Below are 14,646 nucleotides of genomic sequence, written 5' to 3' on the forward strand. Positions count from 1 at the left end.
TCTCGTCCCGAAACATCACCTATTCCTGTTCTCCAGAGATGCTGCCTGACCCACTAAGTTACTCCAGCTTTTTGTATTCTATCCTCAGAGAATTAAAGTCTATACAGCTATTGGGGCAGAACAGTGGTGCAGTAATAGAGTTGCTGCTCGGCGCGGACTCATAAGGTCATGAGGGATAGGAGTAGAATTAGGCCATTCGGCCCATCAAGTCTACTCCACCATTCAATCGTGGCTGATCGATCTCTCCCACCTAACCCCATTCTCCTGCCTTCTCCCCATAACCCTGGACACCCGTACTAATCAAGAATCTATCTATCTCTGGCTCAAACATATCCACTGACTTGGCCTCCACTGCCGTCTGGGGCAATGAATTCCACACATTCATCACCCCCTGACTAAAGAAATTTCTCCTCATCTCATTCCTAAAAGAACATCCTTTAATTCTGGGGCTATGACCTCTAGTCCTAGTTTCTCCCACTGGTGTAAACATCTTCTCCACATCCACTCTATCCAAGCCGTTCGCTATTCCGTATGTTTCAATATGGTCTCCCCCTTGGTGGGATGAAGGGCCAGTATCCACACTGTATCTCTAAACTAGAAGAAGAACCCTGAGCTACCAAAGGTGCAAGAGGAAAGAAAAGAAATAAGAAGATGGAGATATACTCACCCATCCCTAGCATCGGATTTAGTGTATCTCTAAACTAAACTAAAATTTACTAAACAAAAACAATGTCAACAGATTATTATTTTTTTAGTGGAAACGTACTACTGTCTGTGTTCCACCTTTGCTGCATTATAACTAACAGTGAACACACTTCAAAGGTGCTTTAAACATCCGTAAATGTTAAGCAGAGTATTATGGGCTTGGTTGAGGCCCCACAGTGTGTTAATTGTACCTGTTGTCACCAGTTACAATTCACTGTAATTGTTCGCAGTCACTCAGAGGTGGGAATATCTCTGAATCCTAAAACCCCTGTCCCACTGTATGAGTTCATCCAAGAGTTCTCCCCGAGTTTGCCCTGATTCGAACTCGGAGATTTACGGTAATGGCCGCTCGTCGGTACTCGGGGCTCTCGTGGACATTTGTCAACATGTTGAAAAATCTTCACGAGTCTTCCCGAGGTTACCACGTTTCCCGAGTACCTGCCGTTAGCGTTACGAGCCGCTAAGAGACGTCCCCGAGCTCCGACGTACCCGCTACGTTCATTCTACGTGCTTACCACGAGTTTGATTTTTTTTTTTAAACTCGGGAGAGCTCTTGAATGAACTCGTACAGTGGGACAGGGCCATAAAGATAGGAAAAGGTAGAATGACTTGCCGTGCTTTGTCCAGCCCTCCTCTCTCCCAGCTTTCTTTGTACCATCACCCCCCTCCCCCCCCCCTCTCCCCCCTCCCCCCACACACACATACACACACAATCAGTCTGAAGAAGGGTCCTGACCTGAGATGCCACCTATCCATGTTCTCCAAGTCAAGTCAAGTCAATTTTATTTGACACATACACGTACAAGATGTGCAGTGAAATGAAAGTGGCAATGCCTGCGGATTGTGAAAAAAACTACAGAACAGAATAGAATAGAATCAGTATTTACATAATAGAAAAAAAACAGCAAAAAGGGAAGGATAGTGGGACATAACCGTATTTTTTTTTGCTTTTCTCTTTTTTTTCTCCTCGCACTCCTTTGGCAGTTCAGGAAACTTTTCCTCTCTCTTTTTTGTATCTTTCTTCGTTTTCTTCATTCTTTCCTTTTTCATGTATCAATTTATAAAATATTAAAAATGAGGCTGTACGAGAATTGTATAATTGTTATGCCAATTATGCTTTATTCTTGTCCAATTGCTTCTAAAACAAAAAGAAAAAAAGAATAGGACAGAATCAGTATTTACATAATAGGAAAAAAAACAGCAATTTTAAAAAGACACAACACAACAGCAAATTAGTCCCTGGTGAGATATGAGTTTACAGTCCCGATGGCCTGTGGGAAGAAACTCCCTCTCATCCTCTCTGTTTTCGCAGCGTGACAGCGGAGGCGTTTGCCTGACCGTAGCAGCTGGAACAGTCCGTTGCTGGGGTGGTAGGGGTCCCCCATAATGTTGCTGGCTATGGACCTGCACCTCCTGATGCGGTTCCAGCATTTTAGAAACATAGAAAGATAGAAATTAGGTGCAGGAGTAGGCCCTTCGGCCCTTCGAGCCTGCACCGCCATTCAATATGATCATGGCTGATCATCCAACTCAGTATCCCGTACCTGCCTTCTCTCCATACCCCCTGATCCCCTTAGCCACAAGGGCCACATCTAACTCCCTCTTAAATATAGCCAATGAACTGGCCTCGACTACCCTCTGTGGCAGAGAGTTCCAGAGATTCACCACTCTCTGTGTGAAAAAAGTTCTTCTCATCTCGGTTTTAAAGGATTTCCCCCTTATCCTTAAGCTGTGACCCCTTGTCCTGGACTTCCCCAACATCGGGAACAATCTTCCTGCATCTAGCCTGTCCAACCCCCTTAAGAATTTTGTAAGTTTCTATAAGATCCCCTCTCAATCTCCTAAATTCTAGAGAGAATAAACCAAGTCTATCCAGTCTTTCTTCATAAGACAGTCCTGACATCCCAGGAATCAGTCTGGTGAACCGTCTCTGCACTCCCTCTATGGCAATAATGTCCTTCCTCAGATATGGAGACCAAAACTGTTCGCAATACTTCAGGTGTGGTCTCACCAAGACCCTGTACAACTGCAGTAGAACCTCCCTGCTCCTATACTCAAATCCTTTTGCAATGAAAGCTAACATACCATTCGCTTTCTTTACTGCCTGCTGCACCTGCATGCCTACCTTCAATGACTGGTGTACCATGACACCCAGGTCTCGCTGCATCTCCCCCTTTCCCAATCGGCCACCATTTGTGTCTATCTTCAGTATAAACCAGCATCTGCAGTTCCTTCCGACACAAAGGGATACACAATTAAATAATGACATAGTTCTATCTCGGACATATGCCAAGAAAACACTCTTGACTCTTGACTTTGTGCCCTACAAGGTAGAACAGTGTGCACACCCATCCTGGCAAATAGTTATTCGAGTCTGAAGAAGGATTCCCCTCCCGAAACATCAACTATTCCTTTTCTCCAGAGATGCTGCCTGGCCTTTTGTGTCTATCTTCGGTATAAACCAGTCTCTGCAGTTCCTTGGTAGACAAAAATGCTGGAGAAACTCAGCGGGTGCAGCAGCATCTATGGAGCAAAGGAAATAGGCAATGTTTCGGGCAGAAACCCGCAGCAGCATCTAAGGAGCGAAGGAAATAGGCAATGTTTCAGGCCGAAACCCTTCTGGGTTTCGGCCCGAAACGTTGCCTATTTCCTTCGCTCCATAGATGCTGCTGCACCCGCTGAGTTTCTCCAGCATTTTTGTGTACCTTCGATTTTCCAGCATCTGTAGTTCCTTCCTACACAAAGGTTTCGGGTTAGCTTTAGATTTATTATAGTCACATGCACTGAGGTACAGTGACAAGCTTTGTTTTGCGTGCTATCTAAACAGATCAGACGTACAGCGGGGACCATGACAGAAGCATCCTCATGGCGATCCCTGGAAGCGACAACGCGAGGCACTCTGTGACGGTGCAGGCTCGAAGGCGACAATTCTGTCAACGTGTTGGACAATTCTGTCAACGTGTTGTCAACAGAAGCCAACAGCGAACTCCATCATCTGACACATGAGCTAACGCATGGGACATACAGCATCATCCATAAATACAATGTTCAAACTCAAGTACACTGATGAAGAAGGGTCTCGACATGAAACGTCATCTGTTCCTTTTCTCCAGAGATGCTGTGTCTGACCCGCTGAGTTACTCCAGCTTTTTATCTTAAGTTCATAAGTGATAGGAGCAGAATTAGGCCATTCGGCCCATCAAGTCTACTCCGCCATTCAAACATGGCTGATCTATCTAACCCCATTCTCCTGCCTTCTCCCTGTAACCCCTAACCCCTGACATCCGAACTAATCAAGAATCTATCTATCTGTGCCTTAAAGATATCCGCGGGCTCCACAGCCATCTGTGGCAGGGAATTTCACAGATTCACCACCCTCCGACTAAAGAAATTCCTCCTCATCGCCATTTTGAGTCTAGCTTCGGTTCAAATCAGCATCTGCAGCTCCTTCCCACACAGATGCCGCCCGACACGCTGATCATTTCTGACATCCTCTTGCTTTTTAATTCACGGTGGTTCTCAGCAGAATATTGCCATCTTAAGGGCCTGTCCCACGTGCATGAGACTGCATGCGGCAAGCGCGACCAAACGTGGTCGCTTGAGCCGTACGGCACGCGGGGCCGGTCCCACTTCGATCACCGGAGCCATATATGGAGTTGTGCGGAGCTGGTCCCAACATCGCGCGGGGCTGCGGAAAACTGACAGTGTTCAAAGGTTCCGCGCGGCAACGGCCTGCCGGCCTGCAACCGCATTGAGGCCGTACGCACCGCCTCGACGGGCGGGCACAGCGTCTCAACGGCGTACGCAGCGTCTTGACGCCGTACGTCATGCGCGAACTTCCCGCGGACTTCGCTCGAACTTCACGTCACTCACTCGACCCCCGCGCGGCCCCCACTTCTGGTTTGGTCGCGCTTGCCGCATGCAGTCGCATGCTGGTGGGACAGGCCCTTTAGATAGTGTCCAGAAAAAGCAGCTATTCATCTGTGCATTTAGCCAGTGAGGAATGAACGGCACCAACTCCTGATGCATTTGCACCTGATAATTATCAGTGGAGCTTGGTCTGTTAAATGACCATTTGGGAAATGTTAGAGGACAGAATGATATTGCAAACTGAATCAGAAAAGTTTCCTCAAAATCCCACTTTACTTACAAAGCCGGAGGGCAACGTGTTTAGTTGCGGTGTTCCAAATTTAGTATCCAATTAAACGTCAAATTGTGTCAATTGAGAAAATGTGTGACTGAATCTCATCGAAACTTTATTTTTTCTATCGCCATTAGTTTTAGGAGGTGTCACCTCTGATCCCTTGTGTATTTGATTTGCATAATTGTAATTCTGTTAATTAGAGTAGGTGGGCAGGGGGTTGTGAATTTTCACTGGCTAATGTTACCTGGGGCGATGGGAACAAGTCAAGCAGCTCTGTCGATGAGTCTGTTTTTTCGCCACTGAGCCAGTTTATTCTGTGATAATAACCAAGTTCAATTCACCTTTGGCAAACAAAACAAGCGAAACCTCCATAAAGGACACAAAGTGCTGGAATAACTTCAGCGGGTCAGACGGCATCTCTGGAGAGAAGGAGTGGGTGACGTGTTGGGTCGAGGCCCTTCTTGAGACAGGATAGGTGATGTTTCAAATCGGGATCCTTCTTCAGATTCAACCTCAACCTATCGCCCTTTGTTTAGTTTCCTTTAGTATAGTTTAGGGATACAGCGTGGAAACAGGCCCTTCAGCCCACCGGGTCCGTGCCGTCCCCGTACTATCCCACACAAACTAGGGGCAATTTACCTGCACGTCTTTGGAGTGTGGGAGGAAACCGGAGCACCCGGAGGAAAACGCACGTGGTCAGAGGGAGAATGCGCACACGTGCGCGAGCTCCACACGGCCATCACCCGTAGTCAGGATCGAACCCGGGTCTCTGGCGTTGTGAGGCAGCAGCTCTACCCGCTGCGCCACCGTGTTGCCCTGATTTTGTGTGGTTCTGGCTGGCATCTTGCTGCGTGTGTGGTGATTGAGTTGGCCTGATCATTTGCAACCACCCTCCCCCCCCCCCCCCCCCTCCCCCTCCCCCCCCCCCCACCCCATCAGCCCCCGGAAAGGTAGGGCCCACATCTAACACCATATATTGGCACCAATTGGTACCCAGACACCCTAGAGTGTGTGTACAATGTTACTAGTGCTAGCTTTACCCAAACACAATTGGTTATGCCGGCTTTGTTTTTAACAGTTTGTCTTCAGCTTATGTGATTGTCAGAAAATTGACAGAAAATAAATTGCTGTGAGCAAAATAGTCACAAATTTAAGTATAGCTGCTGTAACTTCTCCACAGGAAATGTATAACCCCTAAACCTCCTCTCTCCATCCTCCCTGCACACTTGAATTAAAAAAAGTAATTGAAAAAAGCCATGAGGTCAACTTTTAATGACTTTTCATTGCCTTTGGATGCAATATCTCCGATTGTACCATTGTGGCACAGCGGTGCAGCGGGTAGAACTGCTGCCTGACAGCACCAGAGACCCAGGTTCGATCCTGACCTCAGGTGTTGTCTGAATGGAGTTTGCATGTTCTTACTGTGACCACGTGGGTTTCCTCCGGGTGCTCTGGTCACTGTGAACCATCTACAAAATGCACTACCATTACTCACAGAGGCCAGACCCACAACTTTGTCTAATCCTGTGACTACACAGAAGAGAAAAAAGTGTGGGCATGGATGGAGTAACAACACACCCTTCAGCAGATTTGGCAGATGCAGTATAATGTGGATAAATGTGGATAAATTTGAGGTTATCCACTTTGGCGGTATCTGAATGGTGGCCGATTAGGAAAAGGGGAGATGCAACAAGACCTGGGTGTCATGGTACACCAGTCATTGAAAGTAGGCATGTAGGCGCAGCAGGCAGTGAAGCAAGCAAATGGTATGTTTCGCATTCATAGCAAAAGGATTTGGGTATAGGAGCAGGGAGGTTCTACTGCAGTTGTACAGGGTCTTGGTGGAGACAACACCTGGAGTATTGCGTACAGTTCTGGTCTCCTAATCTGAGGAAAGACATTCTTGCCATAGTGGGAGTACAGAGAAGGTTCACCAGACTGATTCCTAGGATGGCAGGACTTTCATATGAAGAAAGACTGGATAGACTCGGTTTGTACACGCTAGAATTTAGAAGATTGAGGGGGGATCTTATAGAAACTTACAAAATTCTTAAGGGGTTGGACAGGCTAGATGCAGGAAGATTATTCCTGATGTTGGGGAAGTCCAGAACAAGGGGTCACAGTTTAAGGATAAGAGGGAAATCTTTTAGGACCGAGATGAGAAAATGATTTTTTACACAGAGAGTGGTGAATCTGTGGAATTCTCTGCCACAGAAGGTAGTTAAGGCCAGTTCATTGGCTATATTTAAGAGGGAGTTATATGTGGCCCTTGTGGCTAAAGGGATCAGGGGGTATGGAGAGAAGGTGGGGATGGGATACTGAGTTGGATGATCAGCCATGATCATATTGAATGGCGGTGCAGGCTCGAAGGGCCGAATGGCCTGCTCCTGCACCTATTTTGTTCTATGTTGTCACAAGATGCTGTCCCAACTTAGAAATAGTGTCATCTCCCCATGTCTTGTAATAGCTTCTTGCCCCCTACCACTGGTGTTTAGTTTAGTTCAGAGATACAGCACAGATATAGGCCCTTTGTCCCACTGAATCCACAACGACCAGTCATCCCCGCAGACTAATACTATGTTACACACACTAGGGATAATTTGACATTTATACCAAGCCAATTAACCTACAAACCCGTACGTCTTTGGAGTGTGGAAGGGAATCGAAGATCCTGGGGAAAAACCCACTACTGTCACGGGGAGAACGTGCAAACTCCGTACAGATAGTCAGGATCGAACCCGGGCCTCTGGCCATGTGAGGCAGCAACTCTACCGTTTCGCCACCGTGCGTTGTGAAAAGAGCTTCAACAGCAGTTCAAGAGAAGGAACAGCCATCAGCCTTTAGAGGGTAGTTAGGGATTGGTAATAAACGCCAATAATATCCACATTAAACGTACAATAAAAGTTTGCAGGGTGTGAATGATCAGAGCTTGGTAATTCCAGAGAAGTAAGTGCATTGCTTGTGGTTTCAGTACTTTGGGACTAATGTAAGCTTAAGATCACCATCATGGTCTAGGTTCAGGGTACATAGCCTCTCTGAATCCCTCCATTAGAAGATGTAATGTGCCTGTGAAGCTGCTGCGTTAGAATTTCATTATTTTGGTCCCCGTGCAATTAAACAATCCTGAGGGGCGGCACGGGCACGGTGGCGCAGCAGAAGAGTTGCTGCCTCACAGCGCCGGAGACCCGGGTTCGATCCCGACTACGGGTGCCGTCTGTACACAGTTTGTACGTTCTCCCCGTGACCTGCGTTGGTTTTCTCCGGCTTCCTCACACATTCCAAAGACGTGGGGGTTTGTAGGTTAATTGGCTTGGGTAAGAATTGTAAATTGTCCCTAGTGTGTAGGGTAGGGTTAGAGTGTAGGGATCGCTGGTCGGCGTGGACTCGATGGGCCGAAGGTCCGGTTTCCTTGCTGTGTATGCGTGTGGTACACCAGCTGCACAGCGGCTCAGAGGAAAGCGCTCCAGAGGGCCATTGACAACGCCCAGAGGATTGTCGGCTGCCCTCTCCTTACCTTGGAGGACTTACACAGTTCCCGTTGCAACGCCCCAGAGGACATTTCCCACCCGGACACTCCCTGGAACTGCCCGTCAGGCAGACGGTACAGATCTACAAGGACAAGGAACAGACTAAAAAAACCAGCTACATAAAGCACTAAATGGCCGCCAAGGAACGCAGGGGCGACATACTAAGGGATGTGGTACACTGTGAAATCGACAGAAGGATGGAGGGTTGGGTGTTTATGCGTGCTATTTTCATGATATTTATTTTAGTTGTTTATCTTTTAATATTTTATCTTGTATGTATCGTTAGCTTTTAGAAATGTTTGAATGGTGCACTGACTGGCTGACATTTTTAAATTTCGTTGTACATGGTTCATGTTACAATGACGTTAAATAAACTATTCTATTGTATTCTATCTCTAAACTAAACTAAACTTGGCTTGGCTGAAGTAAAATAGTTTAGAGTCCTATTCATACAGCAGGGAAACAGCCCAAACATCCCTGCTGACCAAGGCACCCATCTCAGCTAGTCCCATTAGACTGCATTTAGCCCATATCCCTCTAATCCTTTCTTATCCATGTACCCATCCTAGTGTTTTTTTAAATGCTGTTATTATACCAGACTCAACTACCTCCTCTGGCAGTTGGTTCCATATACCCAATACTCTCCGAGTGAAAATGTTGCCCCTTGGTTTATGGAATGAGCTTCCGGAGAAGGCACTGCAGATGCTGGTTTATACCAAAGAAAGAAACAAAATGCTGGAGTAACTCAGCAGGTCAGGCAGCATCGCTGGAGAACATGGATAGGCGACGTTTCGAGTTGAAAGTCTATAGTTTGTCTGAAGTAGAATTCCGATTGAAATGTTGCCTATCCATGTTCTCCAGGGATGCTGCCAGACCTGCTGAGTTACTCCAGCATTATGTGTCTTCTTTGCCAGAGGCGGTAGTTGAGGGAGATACAATGGCAATATTTAAAACAGCGCCCTTTAAATTTTTCCCCTCTCACCTTAAAACCATATATCTGTTCTAGATTCCCCCTATCCTGGGTATAAGACGTGCATTCACCCGATCTATTCCCCTCATGAGTTTATACACTTCTATAGAAGTCTGAAGAAGGGTCTCGACCCGAAACGCCACTTATTCCTTCGCCCCATAGATGCTGCTTCACCTGCTGAGTTTCTCCAGCATTTTGTCTACCTACCATTTTTTCCAGCATCTGCAGTTCTTTCTTAAACAAATACACCTCTAGAATATCATCTCAGCCTCCTGTGCTCCAAGGAATAATGACCTGGGTTGTACACTCTTCCTGTAGCTCAAGCCCTTCGAGACCTGGTAACATCCTAATATATATTTTCTCTGTGTTCTTTCCAGCTTAACAACAATTTCGGTTGACAGGGTGGTGCAGCGGTAGAGTTGCTGCCTTACAGCACCAGATACACAGGTTCGATCCTGACAGCGGGCACCGTTTGTACGGAGTTTGGTCCTTCTCCCCGTGACTGTCTCAAGAGAAAGCTAGATAGGGCTCTTAAAAATAGCGGAGTCAGGGGATATGGGGACAAGGCAGGAACGGGGTACTGATTGGGGATGATCAGCCATGATCACATTGAATGGCGGTGCTGGCTCGAAGGGCCGAATGGCCTACTCTTGCACCTATTGCCTATTGTCTATTGTCTACTACTGTGACCTGAGTGGCTTTTCTCTGGGTGCTCCTGTTTCCTCCCACACTCCAAAGACGTACAGGTTTGAAGGGAAATTGGCTTGGTATAATTGTATATTTTTCCTAGTGTGTGTTGGGTAATGTTAGTGTGCGGGGATCGTTGGTCAGTACAGACTCAGTGGGCTGAAGGGCCTGTTTCCATGCTGTAGCTCTATAAAAACCATCTACAAATGAGCCAAAGTAGAAGTTAAATGCAGAAACAGGTCACGCATCCAGTCAAGAGGATGTGAAACCAGGATAACAATGAACGGGTGTGAGTGGGTGATTAAACGATGGACAGCATTGACTCGGTGGGCCGAAGGGCCTGTTTCCATGCTGTATCTTTCGATTCAAATCAATTGAAAGCATAACTGCACACTGATGAGACTCCATGGGTAAATAAAGGGAGATATTAGAGACGCTGAGACAGACATGAGCTTGGTTTACATTTCTGTAAGATTGTGGTTGATTTCATTGTCACCTTAAATCATCATTCGTTGCATTTGTCTAAAATGTGTGACCTCGTATTTTTAATTAGTTCCTGCTGGTAAATAAAGGGAAAATTATACAAAGTGCTGGAGTAACTCAGCTATGGAGCGAAGGAAATAGGCGACGTTTTGGGTCGAGACCCTTCTAGTGACTCAGTGGGTCAGACAGCATCTCTAGCGATCACAGATAGGTCACATTTTGGGTCGGGACCTTTCTTCCTGTTTATCTCTGGATAACATGGCCAGGTGACATTTTGGGTTGAGACCCTTCTCCACACTGATCATAAGGTCATAAGGTCCTAAGGATTATAGAATTAAGCCATTCGGCCCAACAAGTCTACTCCGCCATTCAATCATGGTTGATCAATCTCTCCCTCCTAACCCCATTCTCCTGCCTATCCCCATAACCTCTGACACCTGTACTAATCAAGAATCTAGCTATCTCTGCCTTAAAAATATCCACTGACTTGGCCTCCACTGCCGTCTTTGGCAAAGAATTCCACAGATTCACCACCCTCCGACTAAAGACATTTCTCCTCATCTCCTTCCTAAAAGAATATCCTTTAATTCTGAGGCTATGCCCTCTAGTCCTAGACTCTCCCACTCCCGGAAACATCCTCTCCACATCCACTCTATCCAAGCCTTTCACTATTCAGTAAGTTTCAATGAGGTCCCCCCTCATTCTTCTAAACTCCAGCGAGCCCAGTGCCGACAAACGCTCATCATAGGTTAACCTACTCATTCTTGGGATCATTCTTGTCAACCTCCTCTGGTCCCTCTCCAGAGCCAACACATCCTTCTTCAGATATGACCATAGACACAAAAAGCTGGAGTAACTCAGCGGGACAGGCAGCGTTTCTGGAGAGAAGGAATGGGTGACGTTTCACGTCGAGATCCTTCTTCAGACTGCAAAATCTTCTTCAGATATGGACTGAACGGGGTGGGGGGGAAGAAAGCTGAAAAAGAACAGAGGCAGAACAAAGCACGGATGGTGATAGGTCACGCAGGTGGGGGAGGGGGAGTTTTGACAGGTAGAAGTTTGGAACAAAGGTCAGGGATAAGAAGAACAGGTGCGGGACAGGTTTGAAGAGTGGCGGATTGTGAATTCAGGGGGAGGAAAAAACAGGGGGGGGGGGGGGTGGGCGGGAGGAGGAGTGGAGAAATAGGTGAGCATTCAGGTGGGGCCCATGGGAGGGGGGGGGGGGAGGGGAGGGGGGGGATGGGTGTGGAGGGAAATAGCAGGAAGTTGGTGGTCAGATTGGAAATAAGGCTACTTACTAGATGGAAGCAGGGTCTCGACCTGAAACATCACCTGTTCCTTCTCTATCGAGACGCTGCCTGACCCGCTGAGTTACTCCAGCTTTTTGCGTCTATCCTCTGGATGGAACGAACGGCAGGTAGTAGCAGTTAAATTGAAAAAAAAGACCAAAGGATTAGATTGCTTTAGTGCTTGCCAGGTATGCAGATCAGGCCGACATGACATGGGATTTGAAAAGATATACTGTAACTATATTCAAATTAAAAAGAAGAGAAATCCTAACTAATCAAATATAGAGAATAAAATCTATGGTCCAGATGATTGGAACCGTACATTTTAAAGGAATCCAGGGAAGCGATATCAAAGGCACTGTTACACATATTTAATAATTTGTTTGAAAAGATCTTGTGCCGGAGGAATTCTAGATAGCTAACAAAATGTCCCTATTTAAGGAGGGAAATAGCACAGTAGAACAAAACTACGGAGCAGTCATCTCAAAGTGGAAGGAACAATAATGGAATCCTATAAATATTCCAATAAAGAAACAAGTAGACAATAAAAATGTAATCATGAAAAGGTCATAAATTTCAGAAGAGAGTGTTCAGCTTAACTTACCTCATTGAATTCTTTCAAAAGGTAGCAGAGAATTGATAAGGATAAACAGTACATGTCAATTATTTAAATTCCCATTTATCTAGATTTTAGGGGGGGGGGGGGGGGAACCTTAGATTAATAACAGCGTGCAGAGATGTGAAATGTAGCAAAATTGATAGCCGGCTGACTTCAATAGGGAGTGTTCAAGTATTGAGTGGCAGAAAAGGACACAAAGAGCTGGATTAACTCAGTGGGACAGGCAGCATCTCTGGGGAACATGGATAGGTGAGGCAAAATGCTGGAGTAACTCAGCGGGACGGGCAGCATCTCTGGATAGAAGGAATGGGTGACATTTCTGGTCGAGGCCTTTCTTCAGACCCGAAACATCACCCGTTTCTTTCTCTCCAGAGATGATGCTTGTCCCACTGAGTTACTCCAGCATTTTGTGTCTATTTTCGGTTTATACCAGCACCTGCAGTTCCTTCCTACAACAATGGATAGGTGACGGTTCGGTTCAGACCCTCTTTTTTACAGTGGCAGAACTAGGTTAGAGAGTCCTGGAGTCAAACAGGCCCTTCGTCCAAACTTGCCCACACCAACCAGCAAGTAACACTATCCTATATACTAGAGGACAATTTACAGAAGTCAAGTCTACTCCACCATTCAACCACGGCTGATCTATCTTTCCCCCTCAACTCCAATCTCCTGCCTACTCCCCATAACCCCTGACACTAATCAAGAATCTGTCAATCTCCGCCTAAAAAACACCCACATTGACTTGATCTTCGCAGCCATCTGTGCCATTGAATTCCACTGAAATTCCTCCTCATCTCCTTTCTAAAGGTACGTCCTTTTATTCTGAGGTATGATGTCCTTTTATACATAGGACTCTGAGGATTCTTACTCTGTCCTGACCCTAAACGTCACCTATCTGTGATCTCCACGGATGCTGCCTGACCCGTTGAGTAACTCCAGAACACAATATAGAGTCAGTCATCTTGACAATTCTTTTCACTCATTTTTGCATCCGTACAAGTTGTTAATCCAGAGGGCTGTAAGTACTCAGTCAATAGACAATAGACAATAGGTGCAGGAGTAGGCCATTCGGCCCTTCGAGCCAGCACCGCCATTCAATATGATCATGGCTGATCATCCCCAATCAGTACCCCGTTCCTGCCTTCTCCCCACATCCCCTGACTCTGCTATTTTTAAGAGCCTTATCTAGCTCTCTCTTGAAAGCATCCAGAGAACCTGCCTCCACCACCCTCTGAGGCAGAGAATCCCACAGACTCACAACTCTCTGTGAAAAAAAGTGTTTCCTCCTCGTCTCCGTTCTAAATGGCCTGCTCCTTATTCTTAAACTGTGGCCCCTGGTTCTGGACTCCCCCAACATCGGGAACAAGTCATTTGAAAGATTCAAGACAGAAATCAATAGACATTTGTGCATTGAGGAATCAAAGGACATAGCACAGAGAACGGAAGTTTAGTTGCGGTAGATCAACTTGGTTTTGTTTCGTTTCGTTTAGTTTAGTTTAGAGATACAGCGCGGAAACAGGCCCTTCAGCCCACCGAGTCCACACCGACCAGCGATGCCCGCACACTTATACTAGCCTACACACACTAGGGACAAATTAGAATTTTACCGACAAATCTGTACGTCTTTGGAGTGTGGAAGGAAACCAGAGCACCAGGAGAAATCCCACGCAGGTCACGGGGAGAACGGACAAACTCCGAACAGGCAGTAGCCGTGGTCAGGATCGAACCCGGGTCCCTGGTGCTGGAAGGCAGCAACTCTACCGCTGCACCACCGTGCCGCAAAACTAGGATCTTATTGAACGTTGGAGCATGCCTGAAGGAGCAAATGGTCTATTCCTGCTGCTGATTCTTATGCTCTTGGTTTGTTTGTTTGTCAGCTGCATCCACAGCAAGGAGAAAAGGCAGATGATAAGTCAGTGCACATAATTAGGCATGTTCGTGTTGAATACACTGTACATGATACATCTCCGAATGCAACACAGTCACTGCTTTACACCTGGTGAGGCATATTAAGACAGGGAAAATATCTGTTCAAATGATAGAAACTGTGCTTCAGGTGGGAGGGGATCTCTGTAGTTCTCAGCTGTCTACAGGTGGCACGGTGGCGCAGCGGTAGAGTTGCTGCCTTACAACGCCAGAGACCAGGATTCGATCCCGTGTGCGGGTGCTGTCTGTACGGAGTTTGTTCGTTCTCCCAGTAACCTGCATGGGTTTTCTCCGGG

Source organism: Leucoraja erinacea, chromosome 34 (genome assembly GCF_028641065.1).
Source record: "Leucoraja erinacea ecotype New England chromosome 34, Leri_hhj_1, whole genome shotgun sequence".
Lineage (NCBI taxonomy): Eukaryota > Metazoa > Chordata > Chondrichthyes > Rajiformes > Rajidae > Leucoraja > Leucoraja erinaceus.